This window comes from Gorilla gorilla, chromosome 7, assembly GCF_029281585.2.
Source record: "Gorilla gorilla gorilla isolate KB3781 chromosome 7, NHGRI_mGorGor1-v2.1_pri, whole genome shotgun sequence".
NCBI lineage: Eukaryota > Metazoa > Chordata > Mammalia > Primates > Hominidae > Gorilla > Gorilla gorilla.
In genome coordinates, this window is record NC_073231.2 from 23328791 (window position 1) to 23346259 (window position 17469).

Below are 17469 nucleotides of genomic sequence, written 5' to 3' on the forward strand. Positions count from 1 at the left end.
GCTAGCACTTTCTCCATTCCTTCCTTTTTCTTGGACATGGCTGCCCAGCCAGACACATATATTTCCTATTCATGAGACTAAGTCCTTGCCAATGAAATGTGACTGGAAGAAATGTGTGCAACTTCTGCCTTATTTGTCTGCAAGGAAATTGCTTTTCCTGAGCTTGTCTTTTTTTCCAAAAGCTGGTATGTGGCAACAACCTGACTTCAACCAGGAAGACAAGGTTGATGACCTAAGGAATAGCACTGTAGCAAATGGAAGGATCCCTGAGTGACTGTGTGGAGCAGAGCCCTCCTACCAGCCTGGACTAGCCAACATAAGATTAAGTAACAAAAAGATCTTTTTTATTGAAATTCTTACCTAGATTACTATATCTGGAGGTCTCTTTGTTACAGCTGCTTAGCCTTTACACTAACTAGTACAATGAGCAATCTAACTAGTAGTCTGGGAAATGAAAGTCAAAAAAACGCATCATTTCATACCCTAAGTTTGGCCACACTTTAAAAGCCTGGTGATATCAAGAATTGACAAGGATATGGGAAATGAGAAACTCTCATATATTTCTGGAAGGAGTGCAAATTGGAACAACTACTTGGAGAACAATTTGTCAGTATTACTAAAGTAGAAAATAAGTATTCCCTGCAACTCATTCATTTCAATTCTAGGTCTAGTAACTTTATATACTCAGACATGCCTCAAAGGTCATTAAAACATCATTTGTATTAGCAAAAAATTAGAAACAATATGAATGTTCATTGTAAGAGGAGCGATGAATAAATTGTGATATTCATACAATAGAGTACAGTCAACAGTTAAAATAGATGAACTGCATCTGCATGTATTAACATGAATAGATTTTTAAAACATATTATTGTAGCGGACAGGAAGTTGAAGAACATGAACAACATGATAGCATTAGATAAAAATTTAAAATATGCAAAGCATAGCTATGTATTCTTTTGCATACATATACATGTGGGAAGAGTGCAAAAACATGGTCTAAAAGAATACATACCACATTCTTGATAATGGTTGTTGCTGGGGGAGGAAGGTGAGGAAATGAATCTGTGGAGAGAAACAGAGTACCTCAGCATAATTACTGTTTTATTTATTTTGTAAAAAAAAATGCAAAACTGCTAAATTATTAACATTTATTATTTATGGTTATTGGGTATAACCAGAAATGCCCGGACGGGCATGGTGGCTCATGCCTGTAATCCTAGCACTTTGGGAGGCTGAGGCAGGTGGATGATCTGAGGTCAGGAGCTCAAGACCAGCCTGGCCAACATGGTGAAAACCTGTTTCTACTAAAAATACAAAAAATAGCCGTGTCTCTACTAAACTCTGTCTCTACTAAAAATACAAAAAATAGTGGTGGCATGTGCCTGTAAATCCCAGCTATTCAGAAGGCTGAGGCAGAAGAATTGCTTGAACCCGGGAGGCAGAGGTTGTAGTGAGCTGAGATCACGCCACTGCACTCCAGCCTGGAGCTGGATCACACCAGGCAAGCTGATCATGTGTATCTCTTCCCCATCTGCCCATTCAATGGTGTCAGGGGGGTAGCTTGGAATCAGTCATGGTGGAAGCATTTACACGAAAGAAATCAGCCAATGCTACAAACCAGCAAATGCTGTGTTTTCCTCTGGAGAGTTAGGGAGTGCTAGTTACTAACACTGACTAGCACACCACTGGGTTCAATGTATTTTTTTTTTTTTTTTTTTTTTTGAGACAGAGTTTCACTCTTGTTGCCCAGGCTGGGGTGCAGTGGTGCGATCTCAGCTCACCACCTCCGCCTCCCAGGTTCAAACGATTCTCCTACCACGGCCTCCCGAGTAGGTGGGATTACAGGCATGCGCCACCACACCCAACTAATTTTGTATTTTTAGTAGAGATGGAGTTTCTCCATGTTGGTCAGGCTGGTCTTGAACTCCCGACCTCAGGCGATCCGCTCACCTCAGCCTTCCAAAGTGCTGGGATTATAGGCATGAGCCACTGTGCCTGGCCCAATTTATCTATTAAATTAATCTTGGTACTTCTGGATGCTTTAAAATCTTTTCCAAATGTAAAAAATTAAAATTGTTTCATTTTATTTTTCAGGATATTTTTTACATAAAGCATACTGCATGGGTGTCCTACTGGTGATGGAAAAAGAAATGAAAGCATCTCTCAAAAGGGTCAAACCAAGGCCAGGTTTTATTTGGTGTTTGAGAAAACCTGGATTATTTGGGTCAGGAGGAAATTTTGGACTTCCTGCTAATCACAGGATTTCAACAGCAAGCGTCTTCAAGTCATGTATGACATCCCCTGGCTGATAAGAGCCTTCCCGCCTCATCTCAAGGCAGGCAACACCTTTCATAACTACCAGAATGACTACATTTGCCTCACTAAATTGTTGTTGAACCACAAACTTGATTCCTACTTCTGTAAAAATAAATCAGAATTAAAATGATTAAGATATGGAATTGAGCCTCCATAAGGTTTCAGCAGGCATCCATAACCTACAGGGTTATGACAGTCATATTTTCTGAATCCCAAATCAGGACATGGGACCATGGAAATACAGAAGACCATCAAGCAGAACGTTTGACTTCAGTTCTGTCGTGAAGATTCTGGGCTTTCAATCCTTCTAACTACGGTACTAGATGACAAAGATGATTTATTCCACATTAAGCACTCATGAGTGCTCTGTTAACCTCATTCCTTGGAATGATTGTTTTAAAACAACTTTCCATTTTTGCTATTAAAATACCTACTACTTGGGAGACTGAGGCAGGAGAATCACTTGAACCCGGGAGGTGGAGGCTGCAGTGAGCCGAGACTGCACCACTGCACTCCAGACTGGGCAACAGAGTGAGACTCTGTCTCCAAAAAAAAAGAAAGAAAGTAATGCATATTAATTGAAGAAAATATAGATATGGAAAGGAAAGAAAATCATCCATCCATAATTTCACAACCCAGAGATAACAACCACTAACAGCTTAATAAATAGCATTTCAACTTTTTTGTGTGTATATTTATATATTTTCCACAAAATAACATTAAACTATGTACACTGCTTTAACTGTCTCTTTCCACTTAAGATCTATCATTAATTTATTTCCATGTCATTAAATTTTCTTTAAATGTATTATTTTATAGCTTTATGCTGTTACATTACATAACTGTAACTAAATTTATTTCACCCATCTTCCCACTGTTAAATATTTAGAGTATCTGCAATTCATCCACATAAATAGGATGAAGTGATCATCACTCTAGTAAGTCTTTGCATACATCTCTGTTCCTTTCCTTGGGATAAACTCTAATAAGTGTAATTCCTGAGTCAAAATTTATAAAAAATCTTTAAACTTTTTTCTATCTTTATGGAAAAAAGTTATTCCTATAGAAAGCTGTATACCATATACAAAAGTATGTTTGGAGTAAAGATTCAAAAGTTAAAAGCAAAAATTTGAACTTTAGAATAAAACTTATGAAAATATTTTGTACAACATTGGTTAGGGCAGAGAGAAAATACAATAAAAAAGGTAACAAGAGATATAACTTGAGTATATTAAAATGTACAATTTTGTGTAACAAAGGACTATAAAAGACAAAACAAAGACTGGGAGAATATATCTACAATGATATCTGTATCTATATTTACCCCTATATAACACAAAAACGTTAGGATTTCGAATATAAGATCTCATAAATCAGTAAGAAAACAGCCCAGACACAGTGGCTCCTGCCTGTAATAGCAGCATTTTGGGAGGCTGAGGCAAGAAGACTGTTTAAGGCCAGGAGTTTGAGACCAATCTGGGCAACACAGTGAGACTCCATCTCTACCAAAAAAGAAAAAAAAAATGAAATTAGCTAGGATGGTGGCACATGCCTGTAGTCCCAGCTACTCAGGAAGGTGAGGTGGGATGATTGCTTGAGCCCAGGAGTTCGAGGCTGCAGTGAGCTATGATTGCACCACTGTACTCCAGGGTGACAGAGCAAGATCCTGTCTGAATATTAAAAATATATATATATATGTATGTATATTTAAATATGTGTTTGTTTATACATATTTTGTTTATACATATTTTGTTTATACATATTTTATGTATATATAAATGTGTCTGTATATACACATACTTCTTAAATATAAGAAAAAGATAGGCAATACAATAGAAATTGGCAGAGAATATGAAAGGCAATTCACAGAAAAGGAAACCTGAATGGCCAATAATATCATGCTCAAATTGACTAGTAATAAGTGAACTATAGATTAAACCAACACATCCATAAGATTACCAAAAATTTTCAAGTATTCCATCACACTTAACAAGAATGTGGTATGACTGGAACTCTCATACATTGCTGATGAGACCGTAAATTGGTTCCAACATGCGGAGGGACAATTTGTGAAGCAATTATTAGAGGTGAAAGTGTATGCTCAGAAGCGTCAGGACCTGGGTGGGTCAAGGAGGTGCCTGGGGCTTCACATTTAAGGAGGCCCTCACTCTCAGGATCATGCAAGCATAGGGTTGCCACCTGAGAGGGAAGTCCTGCTTAAATTTTGCACTCTGTGTCTCTGATTGCCTTATCCTGGTCCTGGTCCTGAAGCATGTAAACTAAAAACCAATAATTCCGTGTATATAATATATATTAATATAATTCTGTATATAGAATATATATTAATATACCTACAAATATACACCCCTCTTCCAAGAAATATAAACAAGACAGAAATAAGAGTTTCATTGTAGCATTGTTCATAAAAGTGAAAATGGAAAACATTTCCCAATTTTCCAAATGTCTTCAATAGAATGCACATATATAAATATGGCATATTCATGGGATAATGGTATACAATAATTAAAGTGAATAAACTAGAATTACATGTATCAACATGGTTACATCTCAAAATAAAATGTTGCATGAGCAAAGCAAGTTATAGAATGATACATTTGGCATGATTCATTTACATAAGCCTAAAAACATGCAAAATAATATTAGCTATTGTTTATATTACTTTCATACACAGTATGAAAAAACAAGTCATGGGAATGATAAACAACAAATTTATGGTACTACTTCTTTCTGTAAGAAAGGGAGGAAGGAAGGTTCAGAACACTATAAAGAGAGGTCTATTTATTAAGTTTTTTTTTTTTAATGAAAGTATCTGAAGCAAAGTCAACAAAATACCAAGACTTGTTAGAGTCGGGTGGTGAGAACTTGGGTATTACTTAAATTATTCTCCAAAGTTTTTTGTATGTTTAAGTTTTTCATAATTTTTTGTTGGGCATAGTGGCTCACACCTGTAATCTCAGCACTTTGGGAGGCTGAGGCAGGAGGACCACTTAAGACCAAGAGTTTGAGACCAGCTTGGGCAACATAGCAAGATCCCATCTCTATTTTTAAAATAAACATTAATAAAATAAAAATTTAAAAATTTTGAACGTTTTAAAAATGAGAAAAATAAAAACCGTTAACGAAATAGATATTCATGTCCATAGCTGGTAACTTTGGGTAAGCCAGTTAACTTTTCCAGAATATTAGTTTATTTTTTTCTAAAATAACAACATTAATTTCAAATTCGGAGGGTGATAGCTGTTGTGTTTTCTAACTCTACGAAGGCTTTCCTGCTATATATTCAACATTGTTGTTATTGAATGAGTCCTGACTGAGGTTTGTGGGCTTAATTATTGGCTAGTGGAGCCCCAAATGGGTCCTATGTCATGAGATTCAGAATTTGGAATGTCTATGGTGCACACCAAAATATAATCCCACCTTCACCCCATTAGCCTCATCTCTGTGTTTTAAGTCCTCATGTTGGACATGGTGACACACCACCCAGATCTCCATCAAGGAAGGACTTCTTGCCTACTTCTGGAAGGACTGTTAGCAGAAAACCTTCAACTGTCAGTGCCTTCAGGGATTACTCCATCTGCAAAGAGCCACCTAGTTCAAGGTCAAGCCCTTCCCAGGGCATCCCATATCAGGTGACTGATAGATATGAGTGAATAAACATCCAATCATTCCTGCCCAACACAGGCCAATTCTGACCAGCGATTTTAGCTCCAAAACTCCCTCTGCGGTTGCCTGGGGTGGCTGCAGCTTCACTTCTCCCACTGCCCAATTTGGCATCTCCCCCTGGCCTTCCACAGGTGTTGACACAGGGAGCATTTCCTAATAAACAATCTGCAGGCTCAACAGTCTCAGGGTCTGCTTCCTGGAGAGACCAACTGATAAAGTTGGGTAGGTGAAAAGGTAATATGAGGCTTGGGAACTGGGTCACTTGCCACCTCGCTGGCAATAAGGATTCCATCACTGGTGGTAAGTTGAGCACAAATAGCTCCTGACATAAAGCGACCATCTATATCGGGTTGAATAGTGTCCGTCCAAAATTCATGTCTACCTGGAAACTCAGAATATAACTTGTTTGGAAATGGTGTCTTTGTAGATGTAATTAGTTAGGGTTGTTGGGATAAAATCATCCTGGATTTAGAGTGCGCTTTAAATCCAGTGACTGGTATCCTTATAAGAAGAGGGGAAGACACACAGACAGAGAGACATGGGGAAGGCCCTATGAAGATGGAGGCAGGGGTTTGAGTGATGTGTTCACAATCCAAGAAATGCCACGAGCCACCAGAATCAGGAAGGGGTAAGGAAGGATTCTCCCCTCATATGTTTAGAGGGACCATGGCCCTGCCAATACCTTGATTTGAGATTTATAGCCTCCAGAACTATGAGAGATTAAATGTATATTTTTTAATCCACTTAAGTTTGTGGTAATTTCTTATGAACAGACTGTGCAAGGAAATTAATACACAGCCTAGTTCTTAAAACTGTCACCAGTGGCAAATGGAGATAGTATAGTAGCAGAAGGAAATGCAGTGGCTGGTATAAAGTATTAGATATTTGAAAACATTGGAAGAATCAGTGCCTATAATGACAACGGAATCCAATTCTACTGCCTTAACGTAGTCTGACACTTTAGAAAATAAAATGAAAACCTGACAGCAATTTACAGGCCATGGGAAATCAAATGTGGAGAAGCCAGTGGGCCTTCTTGCAGCATAGAAAGAGGCTCTCCTCTCCTAGGTGAAGGCAGAGAAAGCTGACCACCAGCCTTAGGACCTAATTGTCAGAACAGCAGGGCTCCAAGGAAAGCTAAACTCCCAGCCAAGATAGATCTGCTCTGGCAAGGTCAGGACCCTGGTGTGAAAGAACAGTACTCTGATACTAGGATGGGGACATCCAGGTTGATTCCAGAGCCTTCCTTTCCTCAATCTTGGAACTCCTAATTCTCTAAACCCTCTGGGTCTGCAGAGGTGGGCCACCCCTCCCTAGTAAGAATGTAAGAATACTTCATCCCCATTGCTGGAAGACAGTGTGGTGAGCCTCTACCCACAGGACAAAATGTGTCCCCCACCTCCTCTCTTGACCCTTAGGCCTATAAATACAGTTACATTGCTGCCTAACCTAGTCCCTAGCCGAGGATGTGCTGGGCCTGATAAAGAGAGAAAGGGATTATACACCAGGGGAGGGTCAGGACCTCCTGACCCATGTAGCAGCCACAGCCTGAGGACAAACAAGAGACTTGATGCTGAGAGTGATGATCAAGGGGCCAGAACTTTAGACTGGATGACGGAAAGGATGTAAATTTGAGAGTGCTCTCTCGAGACTGAGAATTGAGCACCTTGGAAAGGCCTGGAGATGGTGTGAGCTGGCTACTAAAATGGCTTCCAGAAGCACAGAAGAGGTGATGGCCCAGGCTAAGGAGGCTATAATGCAAGAACCGCCAGGGCAGATGGCGGAGAAAGAGATGGAGAGGCTTGGGGAAGTAGACACACTGGATTGCATATACTAGGTAAGACCAGATGACCTACAGGTGGTCAGTTTCTGTAGGAGACCCAGATGCAGCCTTACCAAGGTCATCAGGAGTGTGCTGATGGAAGGGTACCAGGTTCTCTATGAAGTTCAGTGATGGCCTCATCTGTGGGCAAAGGCTGAGGTAGTGGGGGCTGTCACAGACAAGGTTCATGTGCAGCAATGGGGAGGAAACAAGGCACAACAAGACATTAAAGAGCAAATTGAACTACACAGTTACCTACAGTAGATGCCTGTGTGCGATGTGGGTTTGTTGAATGAATGTCAATCATCATGAAAGAGAACTTCTGAGAATAAATATTGGACCCTAAAACAAAAATAATAGATGCTTGCATTTAGAAATTATTAATGTAGTTCTGAGAACGATCTCTTTCACCAGCTGCCATTGGCCCTTTCCTCTGGGCTGTTGAAAGAACTTCAGACTAATTAAATTTAACAGAGTGTAATTCAGCAAAGAATGATTTATGAACTGAGCAGTCCTCCAAAGCAGAATAGGTTCAGAGCCACTGCAGTGCTGCCACGGGATTGCAGAGGATTTATGGGCAAAAAAAGGAAACTAAGGTACAGAAAACAGAAGTGAGGTACAGAAACAGCTGGATTGGTTACAGCTTGGTGTTTGACTTATTTGAACACGATTTGAACAGTTATCCACCTTTGATTGGCTGAAACTCTGTGACTGGCACAAGAGTAGGTTACAGCCTGTTCACACATTCAGTTAGGCTACAGTTCACTATGTACTATACGTGGAAAAACTTCTAGCCTGAACTTAAAATATATAAGGAGGCAGCTTTAGGCTAAAATTAATTTATTTTTAAATTAAAAAAAATTTTTTTGGAGACAGGGTCTTGCTCTTTCGCTCAAACTAGAGTGCAGTGATGCTATCATAGCTCACTGCAGCCTTGACCTCCTGAGCTCAAGTGATCCTCCCATTGCAGCCTCCCGAGTAGCTGGGGCTACAAGTATGTACCACCACGCATGGCTTAAATATAACAGGTCAAAACCCATTACTTTTGTTCAGGGAAAATTCCTACCTTGCTACGAACGATATAAAAAAAGAGAAAAAAAAAGATGGCAGACGATGGAGGAGGGAATGAAGAGGCTTGGGAAATAGACACGCTACGGTGGGTGTCCTCCACATCACTGATGGCACTGCAGCCTACAACATGAGGCACAGGTGGTGTGTGGTGGAGAGTGACGTGCACATGTGTCCCTGGGTGGACCAAGGTACCCACTCCCCCAGCTGCCAGAAGTGTTAGTGGCAGCTCCCAGTTGAGTTTCTCCCCAGGAACTGCCTAGCTGCTGCCTAGCCCAAAGTCAACCCCTACCACAGGGCCAGCCCACATTCAATGATTGGCTCACGCTAGGTACAAAGATTCAGCCCTCTTGCCTGATTAAGGATAACCGGAAGGGCCTTTCCAGCTGCACTCTCCCCGTGGGGTTGACTGAGGCCTCTGAACAACTACATCGCAGCTCAACTTCCTTCTGTGCCCAGGCCTGGAACCTGCACCCCTTTACAGATGTGGTTCCTCAGAACACTATTAAAAGACAGGTCTCAGGACCTGTTCCAGAAACCTACCTAAGATAGTAAGTGTTGTCATCAATCATGGAGTCCGCCCAACTGCACAGTTTCGAGAGTGGTGAAACTAATATTTGTAAGTCTGTCCATGGCAGGCCCGACAGCTCTGAGAATTCCATAAACGGCTCCTAATTTCTGTGTGCTTTGAGTCAGTTTTAATAATGAAGTTAAGAACATTTGACCTTTAATAGCTCCCTACATGCTTACATTTGCTAATTGAAAGACTGCCTGAAACTGAAAGCAGGCTTTGCACACCAAAGCCCTCTTGCATATTGAACACAAAGGGATCTCCAGAGATTTTAGGTTTAAAAAGGCACATTCATGCTTGGGAATTCATGGGTTTAGCATTTTCAATTAGGTCATTTCATATAGAGGGAGGACTGAGAATGTGCAGGTATGGTCATGGAACGTTAATTGGACATAATAGAGCTTTTTGGGGTACCTCTGAAACAACTCCCAGAGAGACAATTGATTTAAAGTCCGTGCAGTATAGTGTGCATGGTGCCTGCCAACCCTTTTCTAATTGGATTATCTGAAACTAAATGTGAAGAGTTAAATAATTTCGTAACACAACACAGAACGAATATCATGGTGATGTGACCCAGAGAAGGAGCACCTGAGCTTTTACTCTAATCTGAAAGGCTTTGGCAACCTTGACTCCAGCTGGGGTGCAAAGGGGTCCATCAAAGTGAAGCAGAAATTGCCCCAAAGGCTCCAGGCCACAGCTGGGCTGACTCATTGTTCGGTGACTTGTTCAGGACTATAGCTGCTACGCAAACAGAGAAAGTGGGATTACTTTTGCTTTTTATGGAGGTACAGTCACAGTCGGGGCTAATTTAATTCCTTCATGCTGACAAATTGAACACAGAAGTCAAGATCTGGGGACAAAAGCATGTGAGGCCATAGCTTTCAGCAGTCCCAAACCCAGCATCTTAGTGCAGCAGAAGCAGCACAGAGGCAGTGCCATGAAAAAAGTCAATTCCAAGAGCAAAGACAGGCGGGTTTTGGTGGCTCATGCCTGTAATCCCAGCACTGTGGAAAGCCAAGACAGGAGGATTGCTTGAGCCCAGAGTTCAAGACCAGTCTGGGCAACAAAAGTGAGACCCTGACTTTAAAAAAAAATTTAAAAAATTAACCAAGTGTGGTGGTACACACCTGTGGTACCAGCTACATGGGAGGCTGACACAGGAGTATTGCTTCAGCACAGGAATTCAAGGCTGTGGTGAGCTGTATGATCACGCCAGCACCAGCACACTCTAACCTGGGCAACAGAATGAGATCCTGTCTCAAAAAAAAAAAAAAAAAAAAAAAAGAAAGAAAAAATAAGGTAAGACGACAGAAGAACTTCATTCTATGAGATGATCAAGAAAATGAAAAAGCAACCCACAGAATGGGACATGCTGGGGTGGGTACCTCCATGCCATTTATGGCACTGCAAATACTTGCAAATCACTTATTTGATGAGTGGCTGTTATTGGGAATACATAAAGAACTCTTACAACTCAATAATAAATAACCTAATTGAAAATGAGCAAAGTCTTTGAGTAGAAACTTCTGTAAAGAAGATATATAAACTGTAAATAAGTAAATGAAATGATGCCCAACATTAGTCATTAGGGAAGTGCAAATCATAACCACCATGATATAGCACTAGCGAAACTGCCTTTGCAAAACTTTAACTGAGGAAATTATGACAGTGAAAGAAATCAGACCTAACCGACTCCACCTTGCTTCTAAGGTTTACGCTCTTCTTTTTCATTCCTGCGTGTAGTCAGAACTAACTTAGGGAAGGAATTCAGTTCATGGTTGGACTCTGAAACGAAATTGATAATACCCCTTCCCAAAAAGACCCTGTTCTTGCCTGGGGACCAGTCTGCCTTTGCAGGACTAACAAATTAGCTACAAGATTAGAAATTATGGTTTAGGGGGTCATGCAGTCTCTGGCTCTAAGAGTCTGAACCTCCCCAAATTGCTCCTGGGGATAACGTCACTATTGTAAAACCTAAGATCAGTGCTTGAGATATTTTGCAGACCCTGCGCTCAATGGATCAACTGACACCACCCAGACTGTAACCTGGCTCAACCAGTTCTACCATTGCACCCAAGAACAGAAGAAGCAAGAAAAGCTCACTTCGACCCCCTATGATTCCAACTCCAATCTGACCAATCAGCACTCCCCAGTTCCTAAGCCCCATCCACCAAATTATCTTTAAAAACTCTGATCCTCAAATGCTCGGGGAGACTGATTTGAGTAATAATAAAACTCTGGTCTCCCACACAGCCAGCTCTGCATAAATTACTCTTTCTCCATTGCAATTCCCCTGTCTTGATAAACTGGCTCCCACTAGGCAGCAGGCAAGGTGAACGCATTGGGCAGTTACACTAGTGTGGCTGGAATCAAGAAGACAGATAATAACAAATGTTGGTGAGGATGTGGAGACATTCAGAACCCTGCACAATGCCGATGAGAATATAAGATGGTGCCATTGCTACGGAAAACAGTTTGGCAGTCCTTGAAAAGGTTAAACATAGAGTTAGCATACAACCCAGTAATTCCACACCTTGGTATATACGTCAGAGAAATGAAAATATATGTTCACTCAAAATCTTGTACACAAGTGCTCATAGCAACAGCATTCATAATTGCCAAAAAGTGAAAACAACTCAAATGTCCATCAACAGATGAATGGATAAGCAAAATGTGGTATAGCCAAACAATGGAATACTATTCAGCCATAAAAATATATGAAGTACTGGCTGGGCGTAGTGGCTTATGCCTGTAATCCCAGCACTTTGGGAGGCAGAGGCAGGCAGATTATGAGGTCAGGAGTTTCAGACAAGCCTGACCAACATGGTGAAACCCTGTCTCTACTAAAAATACAAAAATTAGCCAGGAATGGTGGCACGTGCCTGTAATCCCAGCTACTCAGGAGGCTGAAGGTTGCAGTGAGCCGAGATTGCACCACTGCACTCCAGCCTGGGTGACAGAGCGAAACTCTGTCTCAAAAAAAAAAAAAGTATGAAGTACTGACACATGCTATGACATGGCTGAGTCTTGAAAACATATGCTAGGTGAAAGAAAGAAGTGGCAAAAGACCACATATTATATGATTTGTTTTTTAAGCAAAGTTCGTAATAGGCAAATTTATAGAGACAGAAGTAGATTAGTGATTGCCTAGGGTTAGAGGGTAGTTAATAGGGAAAGGTCACTGGTGGGTATGGAATTCTTTTTTTTTTTTTTTTGAGTTGATGAAGACGCTATAAATTTAGATGGTGGCAATGGCTGCACAGCTCTGAATATATTAAAGCCACTGACTTGTACACTTTAAATGAGTGAATTTTCTGACATGTGAATTATATCCCAATAAAGATGTTTTAAAGTTTTTAAGAAGAAACTTTATTCCATTAAGATTGTCCCCTACATTTGTTCCCTAAGCCTGCGTCAGATGGGGAAAAGAGCTATCCGTTCTGAGTTCCCTGGGGGAAGGCCTGCTTGTTAGTCTCTTTTTTGTTATGAACCCCAACCAACATCCTGAAATGTAGTTTCATTTTCCATTTATTAATAATATATCACACCATATAGCATGTTTAACACCACCTCTTAATGGTGTGGCAACTCACAGAAGAAAAAGAAAGCCCAGAGAAGGGGCAGGAAATAGATAAAGCAAGTAGCAGGAAGGAAAAACGCACAATGAAGTATGATAAGGGGCAAAATAGCTGGAGAACCATTGCCAATGACCCTGACAAATATGTGCATGCTATTTGCTTTTGATTGGAAGCTGTCAGCAGGAGAAATTGTTGATGTAATCTCTGAGTTACTTTGTCTTTATCTTCCAAGAAACATGGATCCCAAATAGATTAGCCTTCTTTTTCATTTCTCCTGGATCACTTCACTGAAGGATACCAATTCCATTTTTATTTTTATTTTATTATATTTATATTCTTTACATGTATATACATATTTACTTTAAGTTCTGGGATACACGTGCACAATGTGCAGGTTTGTTACATAGGTATACATGTGCCATGGTGGTTTGCTGCACCCATCAACCCATCATCTAGGTTTTAAGCCCTGCATGCATTAGGTATTTGTCCTAATGCTCTCCCTCCCCTCCCTGTGTCCATGTGTTCTCACTGTTCAACTCCCACTTATCAATGTGTTTGGTTTTCTGTTCCTGTGTTACTTTGCTGAGAATGATGGCTTCCAGCTTCATCCATGTCCCGGCAAAGGACATGAACTCATTCTTTTTTATGGCTGCATAGTATCCCATGGTGTACATGTACCATATTTTATTTATCTAGTCTCTCATTGATGGGCATTTGGGTTGGTTCCAAGTCTTTCCTATTGTAAATAGTGCTGCAATAAACATATATGTGCATGTGTCTTCTTGGTAGGATGATTTGTAATCCTTTGGGTATATACCCAGTAATAGGATTACTGGGTCAAATGGTATTTCTGGTTCTAGATCCTTTAGGAATTGCCACACTGTCTTCCACAGTGGTCGAACTAATTTACACTCCCACCAACAGTGTAAAAGTGTTCCTATTTCTCAACAGTCTTGCCAGCATCTGTCATTTCCTGACGTTTTCATAATCACCACTGTAACTGGTGTGAGATGGTATCTCATTGTGGTTTGGATTTGCACTTCTCTCATGACCAGTGATGGTGAGCTGTTTTTCATATGTTTATTGACCTCATAAAGGTCTTCTTTTGAGAAGTGTCCGTGCATATCTCTCACCCACTTTTTGATGGGGTTGTTTTCTTTTCTTGCAAATTTGTTTAAGTTCCTAGTAGATTCTGGATGTTAAACCTTTGTCAGATGGGCAGACTGACAAAGGGCAAGCACTTTGTCAGCAGTGCTTGTGGGACAAAAATTTTCTCCCATTCTCTAGGTTGCCTGTTCACTCTGATGATAGTTTCTTTTTCTGTGCAGAAGCTCTTTAGTTTAATTAGATCCCATTTGTCAATTTTGGCTTTTCTTGCGATTGCTTTTGGTGTTTTAGTCATGAAGCCTTTGCCCATGCCTATGTCCTGAATGGTATTGCCTAGGTTTTCTTCCAAGGTTTTAAGCCTGCATGTTTTTCTATAGCTGATCTGTATTTTCCTCCACCTGTGTATATTTTTTCAAGCAGGCTAAAGCTACATGTATGACAACTCTCCAACTAGAGCATTTATAAGGATGGACATTTAATGTGAACACTTTTGGAGGGCAGCTACTTAGCTTGGTGGCACCTTTGCTACAGCACTGAGTCTCCTCTCTGGTTCTGCTTCTTTTCCACTCCAAATTCTTCATTATCTTTGGGGTGAATTGTATTATTTTTCTGCAAATATTTCCTCTCCCCTCTGCACCTGTCCTGCCCCTACCCCCAGGAGGAATGTACTTCCAAGCGAAGTTGCGTTAGGCTGGCTGACTTGCTGTGGCTAATGGAATGAAGGAAGTAGCGACTCCTGATAGTTGCAGGCTTAAAGAATCTTGGAGGCTGGGTGCAGTGGCTCATGCCTATAATCCCAGCACTTTGGGAGACTGAAACAGGCAGATCACAAGGTCAGGAGATCGAGACCATCCTGGCCAACATGGTGAAACCGTGTTTCTACTAAAAATACAAAAATTGGCTGGGCATGGTGGCGCATGCCTGTAATCTCAGCTACTCAGGAGGCTGAGGCAGGAGAATCGCTTGAACCAGAGTTGGAGGTTGCAGTGAGCTGAGATCACGTCACTGCACTCCAGGTCACAGGAGAAAAAAAAAAGGTTCTTAGAGATTTTTCACTAATCTTCCATCCACTCTCCATCCACTATGGAAAGTGCGCATTCTAGATAAAGTATCTCCATCAGCCTGAGTCCCAGACTAAAGACACAGGAAGCATATGTGAAGCCAAAGGCAGCCTGGAGCAGCACTGCTGCAGACTGCCCATGACCTCCAAGGGAGAAATAAATGCTTGTTGCTGCAAGCCACTGAACTTTCTCTTAAAACACAACATCATCGTAGTGAAAGCTGATTAACACAATCATTGCATTCATTCAGAAAACATATTCCGAGCATTCACACACTCAAATCCTATGGTTGTTCTTTTATGAATAAGACTGAATGGGCGACTTGCAGTCTAGAAAGTAAGACAGAAAAGGATGCAAATAACCCAAATACAAAATATATAGTGAGTGATATGAGAGAATCAAGTATACTAAGAGGTTTGGCACAGAAACAGATTATTTCTGGCTTGGAGGAATCACGGAACTTCTTGGAAGAGGTGACATTTGAGGCGGAGTCTTGAAGATTTATACATATATATATAGAAAGATATGGGTAAGTAGTATATATATTACTCCTGAACTGTTCATTCTACAATCAGCTACTTTAGATGAGGAAAATGCAATCATATATAGATAGAAAGCAAAAGAATACACTTTAACACAACATATCCAGTTATTAAGGTAGACAGGTATACGGGTACAAACAATATATTAGAATAAGAGGAAGGTAACTTAAAAAAAATTTTTTTTTTTTTTGAGATGGAGTCTCACTCTGTCTCCCAGGCTGGAGGGCAGTGGCGCTATCTCGGCTCACTGCAAGCTCCGCCTCCCAGGTTCACACCATTCTCCTGCCTCAGCCACCCGAGTAGCTGGGACTATAGGCGCCCGCCACCACGCCTGGCTAATTTTTTGTATTTTTAGTAGAGACAGGGTTTCATCGTGTTAGCCAGGATGTTCTTGATCTCCTGACCGCGTGATCCACCCGCCTTGGCCTCCCAAAGTGCAGGGATAACAGGCGTGAACCACTGCGCCGGTGAAAAATTTTTGTCACTTTATTTAATGACATTAAATAGTTTAAGTTTCAACTACTAAACAGCACTTTGAATGGTGAAAGCACAGGTAGTATATCGTCAAACTTTAATGCTTTTCTTTAAAAACACAGTTCTAGTCCTTATATATATTACAAAACACCCTTAAAGGAAGAAGTGGGCAGGGCACGGTGGGTCACGCCTGTAATCCCAGCACTTTGGGAGCTGAGGCAGGCAGATCACAAGGTCAGGAGATCGAGACCATCCTGGCTAACATGGTGAAACCCGTCTCTATTAAAAATACAAAAAATTAGCCGGGCGTGGTGGCGGGTGCCTGTAGTCCCAGCTACTAGGGAGGCTGAGGCAGGAGAATCACTTGAACCTGGGAGGGGGAGGTTGCAGTGAGCCGAGATCACACCACTGCACTCCAGCCTCAGCGACAGAGCGAGACTCCGTCTCACAAAAAAAAAAAAAAAAAAAAAAGGAAAGTGACATCTTTTCTACAGTACTGAAGATACTCGGTACAGAACTGAAAATCAGTCTAACAGAAACAAAGGCGAGTCTTGACAGCTGTATGATTTCAGCAGCCAAAGCTGGATGATGGACTGAAACATTACTATACAACTGGGACAAAACACATACAATATCACAATAGCAAGCAAAAACGCTTTACACCCAAAGAAATAAAACAGGTTACAAAATGTGGAGAATTTAGCAGGCAAAACTGTGTTACAAGCAACCTTTTAATCATCATTTTTAATCCATTGCAAGTATTTAAAACATCTAAAAGAAATATAAAATGAGCCTTTTAGTATTTTATTGATGTGGTTTCTTTGTCTTTAAATATTTGTTAAAGCTTAATGTTATACTCAAAGTACATATTATGCAGCTAAAACGTCAAGTGAGAAGAGTGTATGCAAAGTGGTCCAAGTTTTATTTCAAACTCTGATTTCCAATTAATCCTTCTAAGTATTATTCTTTAAGTTATAGTTTCATCCATGGTGAAAAAGGTTTAGAAGGTTGCCTAAAATTTTCACATCTATATCTTTGAGTAAATAATTAGTCCACGTTGAAAAGTCCCAGGTCTAGTAAATCAGGTTTAAAATATTCTGAACTTGTAGAAACACCAACTGATAAGAGTTGGCCACAGTTTACTGCCTTCAAATATTTCTCATAAATCTTGTTTTTTTTCATTTTTTCTAAAGTAAATACACACCTGCCTGGCCCAATTAAATAAATCTGATTACATGGCTGG

The 17469-nt window shown here is 40.6% G+C and overlaps 1 long non-coding RNA gene across 1 annotated transcript in view; it reads right to left on the bottom strand.

Annotated features, from left to right (window-relative positions):
* Positions 1-975: 975 nt before the first annotated feature.
* Positions 976-17469, bottom strand: part of LOC109027962 (uncharacterized) — a 99842-nt gene continuing 83348 nt past the window's right edge. The window contains exon 3 of the long non-coding RNA XR_008667826.2: positions 976-1065. This is a non-coding gene — a long non-coding RNA (uncharacterized lncRNA). The remainder of the gene's footprint in view (positions 1066-17469) is intronic.